The sequence below is a fragment of the Beta vulgaris genome, chromosome 7 (assembly GCF_026745355.1).
Source record: "Beta vulgaris subsp. vulgaris cultivar EL10 chromosome 7, EL10.2, whole genome shotgun sequence".
Taxonomy (NCBI): domain Eukaryota; kingdom Viridiplantae; phylum Streptophyta; class Magnoliopsida; order Caryophyllales; family Amaranthaceae; genus Beta; species Beta vulgaris.
In genome coordinates, this window is record NC_079208.1 from 24,223,834 (window position 1) to 24,234,772 (window position 10,939).

A 10,939-nucleotide genomic window follows, 5' to 3' on the forward strand; every position below is an offset into this window, starting at 1 on the left:
AATCGCACATGGGCCTGCATGGCACGAATAGCATGCTGCTCTGCCTCCAAGGCAACCTCTTGACATGCCAAATTTTGCCGACGTACCAAAATCTCATAACCAAAACGAACGAAATTCGAGCCTGGGACCTTGTCAAAATAATGAAAGTAAGCGAGTTCACGACTGGGACCTTGTCAAAACATACAGGATGTCCTTAATAAGGTAAAAGCTCAGCTGTTTAGTCCCACCCATGATAAACAAACTATGGGTAGTCGAAATGAAGCATCGCCCGATCATCAATCTCCTAATTTAGGGTATTCGTGTTCATCATAGTTGCAAGAGGGTCATAAGGAACTACAATGGCGAGGTAGCAAATTAGCGCATACACGCTCGCCAAGATACCACATCTGGTAATCGCCCTTGCAAAATGACCCTCTCAAGAGTTAGAGCTCAAGCCCTCCGGTCCCAGTCGGGCAACTTTAGGTACAAAACACAACGCTGGAAAGGGAACTACAGAACAAATAACAAGTGAACACCTCCTCACATCGAAAAAAGGATAAAGGATTAGTTCACTTTAACTAACCAATCCATCTTGGCGTGCTGGATTGCCTTCAATTTGAGTAGCCTTCACTTACGTATATCCGCCACCCTTGCATTACTCATATAAATTGGCAGCAAGGAAGGAGCAACCAAAACCCTTTTTAGGGATAGACACGAAAATTACTCATAAAACTAAAACTGCAACAATAATAAAATATTAGTCCGAATCACGATAACAACATAAAACACAAAAGATAGGCATGTTCTTACCATAACAAGTCTCCAAGGACCAAAGAGGAAGACATGGACATCATTATCCAATGGCCTCCAGGAAGTACGCATCTAGGGTTCGAGACTGCAAAAATCGGCCTCAATCAAAGGTATGCACCTGCATCGACAAGTCGTCTAAAAATCCTAAGTATCGCGTCGAAACCCGCGATCCCTTGTTAGTATGCAGTATGCCACAGATTACCAGGCACAGCAGTATGCGAACCTTCTTATCATCTGTCATCCTGGGATTGGTGAACCCCTTGGCCACCTATGTATGGGATATACATTCATGTACTCAAGGAAGAGTGTCCGCAAGCGGACCAATTATATGTCCCCTGACCTCCTACCTGATGAATACCAGGTTGTCAACTAATGGTACTCGAGTGCTAGTAAAAGAAACCCGGAGATCAACCAAAAGTCTACGGAGTAATGGTCAATCTCCCCACAAGGCATATAAAAGAAGTTGGTGGTATCCCACCACTACTCCAGTAGGCTGCGAAAAAAAATCTAGAAGGAATGAACATGCCCCATGGTCCTCTAAATGTGGATAAAGTGGGACAGGCCACTGTGGTAAATCAAAATCGCCTTCTCGTCATTCTTGCAATCCCTAATGAGCAGCTTTAAATAAAATGTACTTACATGAAGACATCTACCGCCAACTTGCAAATACAATTATGATCTACAAAGGTGCCCAAGTACTAGTCTAGTAAATAAATAAAGTATCGTATTGCAGGGACTCACGCGACCCGTAAGTGTTCGAAGGGAGATGTTGTTCTCCGAGTAGCAGTGCAGATGATCATAAGTCCAGCCAGGGGATTTCTAAACCAGTATGTGATGTGCATCATCGTCATCCAAACATTCTCTCTATCGGAATCATCCGAAGCCCTGCTAATCGGACTTAAACAAGAATGCATTGACTAAAAATTGTCATCAAAGAGTTCCAGCCTCTAATGGACTCTAACAAGCAAGGTTACCAGTTTTCATGAATAGGTAATCTTAAAATAGCTCCCTAAAAAGCACGATCATCACATCTAATAGGATTTAATGAATCCATTGGAATACTCAAATTAAAAAGCATTCAAGCTATAACATGCAAGCAACAACAAAGAAGTACAAACAGTTACTTAAACATGATTTCTACCAGCAGCAAATACGCATCCTAAAAGTTTCCTAAAAATGTTTCTAGGTTCTAAACTTAGAAATTATATTAATCTCAACATAATATTAAATACGAGATCTAAATAGTTATTAAACTTTGAAATTGAGAAACACTCACATGGAACGAGTATCAAACTCGGGTATGATAAAAAAAAAGAGAAAGCCAAAAAATCACGACAATCGGCTGGAGCCTAGCCAGAAAACATGGAATGAGTCGGCGCCACACGCGAAGCTAGTCTGAAGCTTCAAACAACAAAGCATTCACACCAAAAATCGAAAAAACCAACAAATAACAAAATGCAAAACCAAAAAAAAAAATAAACGAAAAATTTTAACCAAGTGAAAATCAAGGCTACTTAACTCAGATCTAGATGAACCATCAAATTCCAAGAGCAATTTGAAGCTCAAAACTTTAACTATGGAGGTTTGGGGTTTATGATAGAAAGAGAAATGAAAAACGGCGCTCGAATAGAGAAATAAAATAGGGTTTCGGGGTGGAAACCCGTGTTTTGTAGGTCATTTGTAACATGGATATCAACAAACGAAATTGATGATTACATAGAACGAGTGATCCCTCGTTTCTAATTACAAACTTATTCAACCATACAATAAGTTTCAGGAACTTGAGCTAAAAATCTTTAAATTCACCTTGCTAAATAATAACATCGATAATAAACTACATTTACAAATGAGTTCATAATACAAAAGTTAACTCAACCAAAATAAAAATTTACTAATTTCTAATTTGTAATTCCTTTGCATTACATTTCAATCTAACAAAGTAGACTACTCTTTCAAATAACAAATCAAACTAAACCTTACTAGAATGTTAGAACTGAAGATTCAATCATAATCTAATTTTTCTTAACCTATAATCATGATTTTAAAACCATATCAATAATCTAGCAGCACCAACTAAACTTACCTGCTTACATACTGGATTGAACTAACACCAAAACGATATGCTAGTATCCAATTCAATAACCAAAAAATATAGTTGTTGTGATAGTCAACATATATAACCTAAGAAAATATGTTAAATTTGTATCTATGACAACACAAGAGTAACAACAACATCAATAACACAACCACAGTCGCTGTAACAAGAACAACAAGAAGGAGGAATGAGAGTGATGCAAGGAGATGGGAAGTATTAGGGCACGAGAGCAGCGTCAATCTAGCCGCCGCCAATGGCAATGCGAGTTTGAGACAATGGTTTGAGAGAGAAAGGTGAGAGATGCGAGAAGATAGAAGGTATGTTGGGGGTTTTGTTGGGTTTAGCTAACCAATTCGGATGGGGGTTCGGTTTTGGGTTCTCAAATGAACCTACAGGGAAAACTAAAGGATGGGGAAACGGACCCAAATTGATAAAACACAACAAGTTAGTTTCGTATTAAACTAGTCTCATATGCACGCGATGCGTGCGAAGACATATTAACATTAATATTGACTTTAAAAGCACTAAATGCACTTATACTATTTTGTTGTAGTTTAATTTGGTCATTCACAACTTTTTATTCAATGTGATAAATGAACGTGTGCCATAATGTACTATAAGTTGATATTTTTGGATGATATATGCTAATATCTTTAATATATTTGTATAACATTACATTGAGAAATTAGATGATATAAGCCTATTTCTTTTATATATTTGAATCACGAACATATTTTTAAATAATGATGCGATGGATTATCCCAACTAACACAAATGACCACTATGAGCATTTAAATAAATAAAATGATAAATTATCCTAATCGACACATAAGATAATTATAAAAGGCAAAAAATAAAAAGATGAGACTGTCCCATTTTTTTTTTGTTATGTTTATGTTAATGTATGTTCTTTGAAATTGTGATTGCAATTGGAAGTTTAGTTAGAAAGAAATTTTGTAAGTTCTTACTTTTTAATTGTTTGGAATTGCTTTCGTTAGATTACTTTAGTTTTCAGTCAAAAATATTTCTTTTTTAGCATATTTTTTTGGGAAATATTTTATGTGTACATTATATCTTATTATAAGTTTGGCAATCTTAAGTTACCTTATCAATTATTACACATAAATATAGATCATGAAGGAATTGAATATTATATAATTAACATTATTCTTTTAATAAGTGTAGGGTAGAAAAGTAATCTTACAGAAGGACACCGTAGCTCACCCTTTGGCTTATATAATAGAGATAATTGAAACCGATAATATATAATAACAATACTGATAGTAATGACTTCAGAAACGTAAATATGAAATATATTAAAAGAGAAAAAATCAATACTCATGTTCCAAATAAAATAAAATGAGGATATCTAATACATAATTAAATTCATAATTATAACTAGCATTTAATAAATGGACACCATTATCCAATTGCCTCCAGGAAGTACGCATCTAGGGTTCGAGACTGCAAAAATCGGCCCTAATCAAAGGTATGCACCTGCATGCGACAAGTCGTCTAAAACTCCTAAGTATCGCGTCGAAACCCGCAATCCCTTGTTAGTATGCAGTATGCTATAGATTACCAGGCACAGTAGCATGCAAACCTTCTTATCGTCTGTCATCCCGGGTTTGGTGAGCCCCTTGGCCACCTATGAATGGGACGTACATTCATGTACTCAAGGAAGAGTGTCCGCAACCGGGCCAATTATATGTCCCCTGACCTCCTACCTGATGAATACCATGTTGTCAGCTAATGGTACTCGAGTTGTAGTAAAAGAAACCCGGAGATCAACGAAAAGTCTACGAGCTTATGGTCAATCTTCCCACAAGGCATATAAAAGAAGTTGGTGGTATCCCACCACTACTCCAGCAGGCTGCGAAAAAAATCTAGAAGGACTGAACATGCCCCATGGTCCTGTAAATATGGATAATGTGGGACAGGCCACTGTGGTAAATCAAAACCGCCTTCTCATCATTCTTGAATCCCAAATGAGCAGCTTGATATAAAATATACTTAAATGAAGACATCTACCGCCAGCTTGCAAATACAATTAAGATCAACAAAGGCGACCAAGTACTAGTCTAGTAAATAAATAAACTATCGCATTGCAGTGACTCACGCGACCCGTAAGTGTTCGAAGGGAGATGTTGTTCTCCGAGTAGCAGTGCAGATGATCATAAGTCTAGCCGGGGACTTTCTAAACCAGTATGTGATGTGCGTCATCGTCGTCCAAACATTCTCTCTATCGGAATCATTCGAAGCCCTGCTAATCGGATTTAAACAAGAATGTATTGACTAAAAATTGTCATCAAAGAGTTCCAGCCTCTAATGTACTCTAACAAGCAAAGTTACTAGATTTCATGAATAGGTAATCTTAAAATAGCTCTTTAAAGAGCACGATCATCACATCTAATAGGATTTAATGAATCCATTGGAATACTCAAATTAAAAGCATTCAAGCTACAACATGCAAGCAACAACAGAGAACTACAAACAATTACTTAAACATGATTTCTAGGTTCTAAACTTAGAAATTATTTTAATCTCAAAATAATTCTAAATACGAGATCTAAATAATTATTAAACTTTGAAATTGAGAAAAAATCACATGGAACCAGTATCAAACTCGCGCATGATAAAAAAAAGAGAAAGCCATAAAATCACGACAATCGGCAGGAGCCTAGCCAGAAAACATGGAACGAGTCGGCGCCACACGCGAAGCTAGTCCAATGCTTCAAACAACAAAGCATTCACACGAAAAATCGAAAAAACCAACAAATAACAAAATGCAAAACCAAAAAAAAAATGAACGGAAAAGGGATGACTTTAGTTGAACTTGTCGGTAAATTCGCCGTAATGAGCACCAGTTGGCACACCAAGAAAAGGGTAAAAATTCGCTTTATTTACTCCTCAAAATGTCCATAAAAATTTTAACCAAGTGAAAATCAAGGCTACTTAACTCAGATCTAGATGAACCATCAAATTCCAAGAGCAATTTGAAGATCAAAACCTTTAACTATGGAGGTTTGGGGTTTAGGATAGAAAGAGAAATGAAAAACGGCGCTCGAAGAGAGAAATAAAATAGGGTTTCGGGGTGGAAACCCGTGTTTTGTAGGTCATTTGTAACATGGATATCAACAAACGAAACTGATGATTACATAGAACGAGTGATCCCTCGTTTCTAATTTCAAACTTATTCAACCATACAATAAGTTTCAGGAACTTGAGCTAAAAATCTTTAAATTCACCTTGCTAAATAATAACATCGAAGATAAACTACATTTAGAAATGAGTTCATAATACAAAAGTTAACTCAACCGAAATAAAAATTAACTAATTCCTAATTTGTAATTCCTTTGCATTACATTTTAATCTAACAAAGTAGACTACTCTTTCAACTAACAAATCGAACTAACCCTTACTAGAATGTAAGACGTGAAGATTCAATCATAATCTAATTTTACTTAACCTATAATCATGATTTGAAAACCATATCAACAATCTAGCAGCACCAACTAAACTTACCTGCATACATACTGGATTGAACTAACACCAAAATGATATGCTAGTATCCAATTCGATAACCAAAATATGGTTATTGTGATAGTCAACATATATAACGTAAGAAAATATGTTAAATTAGTATCTATGACAACACAAGAGTAACAACAACATCAATAACACAACCACAGTCGATGTAACAAGAACAACAAGAAGGATGAATGAGAGAGGTGCAAGGAGATGGAAAGTATTAGGGCACGAGAGCAGCGTTGATCTAGCCACCGCCAATGGCAATGCGAGTTTGAGAAAATGGTTTGAGAGAGAAAGGTGAGAGATGCGAGAAGATAGAAGGTAGGTTGGGGGTTTCGTTGGGTTTAGCTGACCATTACGGATGGGGGGGTTCGATTTTGGGTTCTCAAATGAACCGACAGGGAAAACTAAAGGATGGGGAAACCGACCCAAAATTGATAAAACACAACAAGTTAGTTTTGTATTAAACTAGTCTCATATGCACGCGATACGTGCGAAGACATATTAACATTAATATTGACTTTAAAAGCACTAAATGCACTTATACTATATTGTTGTAGTTTAATTTGGTCATTCACAACTTTTTTTCCATGTGATAAATGAACGTGTGCCAGAATGTACTATAAGTTGATATTATTGGATGATGTATGTTAATATCTTTAATATATTTGTATAACATAGATGATCTAAGCCTATTTCTTTGATATATTTGAATCACGAACATATTTTTAAATAATGATGCGATGGATTATCCCAACTAACACAAACGACCACTATCAGCATTTAAATAAATAAAATGATAAATTATCCTAATCGACACATAAGATAATTATAAAAGGCAAAAAATAAAAGATGAGACTATCTCATTTTTTTTGGTATGTTTATGTTAATGTATGTTATTTGAAATTGTGATTGCAATTGGAAGTTTAGTTAGAAAGAAATTTTGTAAGTTCTTACTTTTTAATTGTTTGGAATTGTTTTCGTTAGATTACTTTAGTTTTCAATCAAAAATATTTCTTTTTAAGCATATTTTTTTGGGAAATATTTTATGTTTACATTATATCTTATTATAAGTTAGGCAATCTTAAGTTACCTTATCAATTATTACACATAAATATAGATCATGAAGAATTGAATATTTATAATTAACATTCTTTTAATAAATGAAGGGTAAAAAAGTAACCTTACAGGAGGACACCGTAGCTCACCCCTTGGCTTATATAATAGAGATAATTGAAACCGAAAATATATAATAACAATACCTATACTAATCACTTCAGAAACGTAAATATGAAATATATTAAAAGAGAAAAAAATCAATACTCATGTTCCAAATAAAATAAAATGAGGATATCCAATACATGATTAAATTCATAGTTATAACTAGCATTTAATAAATGGACATCATTATCCAATTGCCTCCAGGAAGTACGCATCTAGGGTTCGAGACTGCAAAAATCGACCCCAATCAAAGGTATGCACCTACATGCGACAAGTCGTCTAAAACTCCTAAGTATCGCGTCGAAACCCGCAATCCCTTGTTAGTATGCAGTATGCCACAGATTATTAGGCACAACAGTATGCGAACCTTCTTATCGTTTGTCATACCGGGTTTGGTGATCCCCTTGGCCACCTATCTATGGGAAGTACATTCATGTACTCAAGGAAGTGTGTCCGCAACCGGACCAATTATATGTCCCCTGACCTCCTACCTGATGAATACAAGGTTGTCAACTAATGGTACTCGAGGGCTAGTAAAAGAAACCCGGAGATCAACGAAAAGTCTACGGGGTAATGGTCAATCTCCCCACAAGGCATATAAAAGAAGTTGGTGGAATCCCACCACTACTCCAGCAGGCTGCGAAAAAAAAATCTAGAAGGAATGAACATGCCCCATGGTCTTGTAAATGTGGATAACGTGGGACAGGCCACTGAGGTAAATCAAAACCGCCTTCTCGTCATTCTTGCAGTCCCTAATAAGCAGCTTGAAATAAAATGTACTTAAATGAAGACATCTACCGCCAGCTTGCAAATACAATTAAGATCAACAAAGGAGACCAAGTACTACTCTAGTAAATAAATAAACTATCGCATTGCAGGGACTCACGCGACCCGTAAGTGATTGAAGGGAGATGTTGTTCTCCGAGTAGCAGTGCAGATGATCATAAGTCTAGCCGGGGACTTTCTAAACCAATATGTGATGTGCGTCATCGTCATCCAAACATTCTCTCTATCGGAATCATTCGAAGGCCTGTTAATCGGATTTAAACAAGAATGTATTGACTAAAAATTGTCATCAAAGAGTTCCAGCCTCTAATGTACTCTAACAAGCAAGGTTACTAGATTTCATATAACAGCCCGTGTTTCATTAACCAGCTTAATTATAAATAAGTGCAACGGAAGCCCTGGTTAACAAAACTCGGACCATCACCATGACATCATCTAATGGAAATTGGATGATATCGCGGGAAATAACGAACTTATATAGAGAAACACTTTTATACAACCAAACTGATAATATACAACCCTTATTCCTTATACTTACTAATTTACATACATAGCATCGACCAACTATGTCGGATTACAAAAACTAGCTTGAAAACGACATCTCACGAGCGTAAAGCTTAGAGTTTGAGATCAAAAGCTACACTTTAAGCATAACTACAGAACATGTAACACTGCATATATATACAAGTCATCACTTGAGCACAGCAAAAGCAGAGACACGATCATAACGTCTTTAGAAACCTGCATCATCAGGAACTACTGCTCCCCACCAGGAACAGGTTCCAAGAACAAGCGTCAGCCAAAAAGCTGAGTACTAAGTTTATTACCATGTAAAAACATACTTTAGTGGTACTTGCTTTCGAAATAATCATGAACCACCAGATAATCACATGTTACCATGAGTTAATCAACGCATAAACAAAATTAAGATTATTATCTAAAACATTGTTCCTTGGAGAAAGAGAACGCGACGGAGGGACAAAGCCTACATCTCCGACTGTGGGGTCGTCACCCAACCTTTTCGTTTTCCATGGCCATTACCGCGACTAGTCCGGAGTTCATATTTCCAATTCCAATCACTTATCATATTCAAGTTTCACATTACTTGAATTCGCCCGATTATCGTTCCATAGAGCTATGGGGAGGTTTCCCTATGGAACCCCCAAGGTTCCCAGTCCATGGGGCACAGTTCATTACCTCATTGGTCGACTAAATGAGGCTACTTTCTCCATAAAAATCATTACATTGTATGAATCATACAAACTTATACATGTGTATACATTAATCCAAAAGAGAATCTACAATCAATACATATGACCGTTCTATTGCTAGCTTCGATTATATGCTTTGAGCCACTATTAAAGACTAATACCAACAAAATATGACTAAAGTACCTAAGGACAGCATATATACATAATATAGTGAACTTAATACACACATATTATCACTCAAAAGTTCAGCATAATTTCATACTAGCTTTTTCTACGAAAACGACTATAAATCAGGGCATTAGTCTTCATAGTAATTATAAACCTTTGATTAGCACAACTAAATTACTTCATGGACACTAAATTAATATTTTACAGTAGCTAAACAGTAGGTTAAATAACATAAATAGCATATTCACATTGATATTAAGCTTAACCATTACAAACACTTACCATAATGACATATATACATCATATTTAACAATTACAACTTAAGAATGAGTACTTATAACTTTAAAACAACTAAATAAGCACTCAATATAACTTTAAACAGATTATGTACATGCTGGTTCCACATAAAAATTAGCTCACAATTCACATCATACATATAATCATTATAACAACTCAAAGAAAGAAGGTTATAAGATAATCAAGCTTAGTACCTTAGAAATCCTAGCTTAAACCTTGATTAAACTCCTTAACTAGTCCAACTACTGGTGTATCTTGAAATACTATCAAAATAAGACATTATGGTGTAAGGAAATAAGATTAAAGCTAAACTAATCTAAGAGAAAACTCAAACAGAAGCTGACAGGTTTTCCAGCAGCATACCTGACTTATTAGGGGCTTTAACACCAACTTCTAATGGCTCTAAAGCACGAACAAAGGCCTTAGGTTCTGGGTATTCAAGTGTATAACAATAATATGTAAGAAAACCTAGCTTAAAGGAAGAGAAAATTGAAGAAGAACTGAAGAGACTCACCTAGGGGCAGGGACGCAGGTTCTGGCGAGATGGAGAGAGTGTGGTGTGTGCTTCTGGGCAGCTGTGTTTTAAGTTTTTATCAAGCAAAGCATGAGGTGGGAGTGAAGTACAGCATGTTGGCGTCCTATTCATGCCTTGGTTTTGGTTAGATTGACACGAAAAAGGGGTTATTGCAGCTTACTAAGCTAGCTGCTGCATCAGCTGCTCAAAAGAGTTTAATTGGAAACCCTCATGGATAGGAAACCTATTAATGGTTTGTAATTGCTGGATTTCATTCCTAATTAACATACTAAGGTAAGTAGACGTGGCCCATTTGATTTAGACTTG

At 36.0% G+C, this 10,939-nt stretch overlaps 1 long non-coding RNA gene across 2 annotated transcripts; it reads right to left on the reverse strand.

The window, feature by feature from the left end:
* Positions 1-8,877: 8,877 nt before the first annotated feature.
* Positions 8,878-10,725, reverse strand: LOC125499600 (uncharacterized). 2 transcript variants are annotated; one of them, XR_007276548.2, is made up of 3 exons: positions 10,613-10,725; positions 10,462-10,527; positions 10,321-10,361 (listed from the first exon to the last, which is right to left on the reverse strand). It is a non-coding gene; the product is annotated as an uncharacterized LOC125499600 (long non-coding RNA). The 2 variants fall into 2 exon arrangements; XR_008967149.1 differs by lacking the exons at positions 10,321-10,361; positions 10,462-10,527 and adding an exon at positions 8,878-9,181.
* Positions 10,726-10,939: the final 214 nt, after the last annotated feature.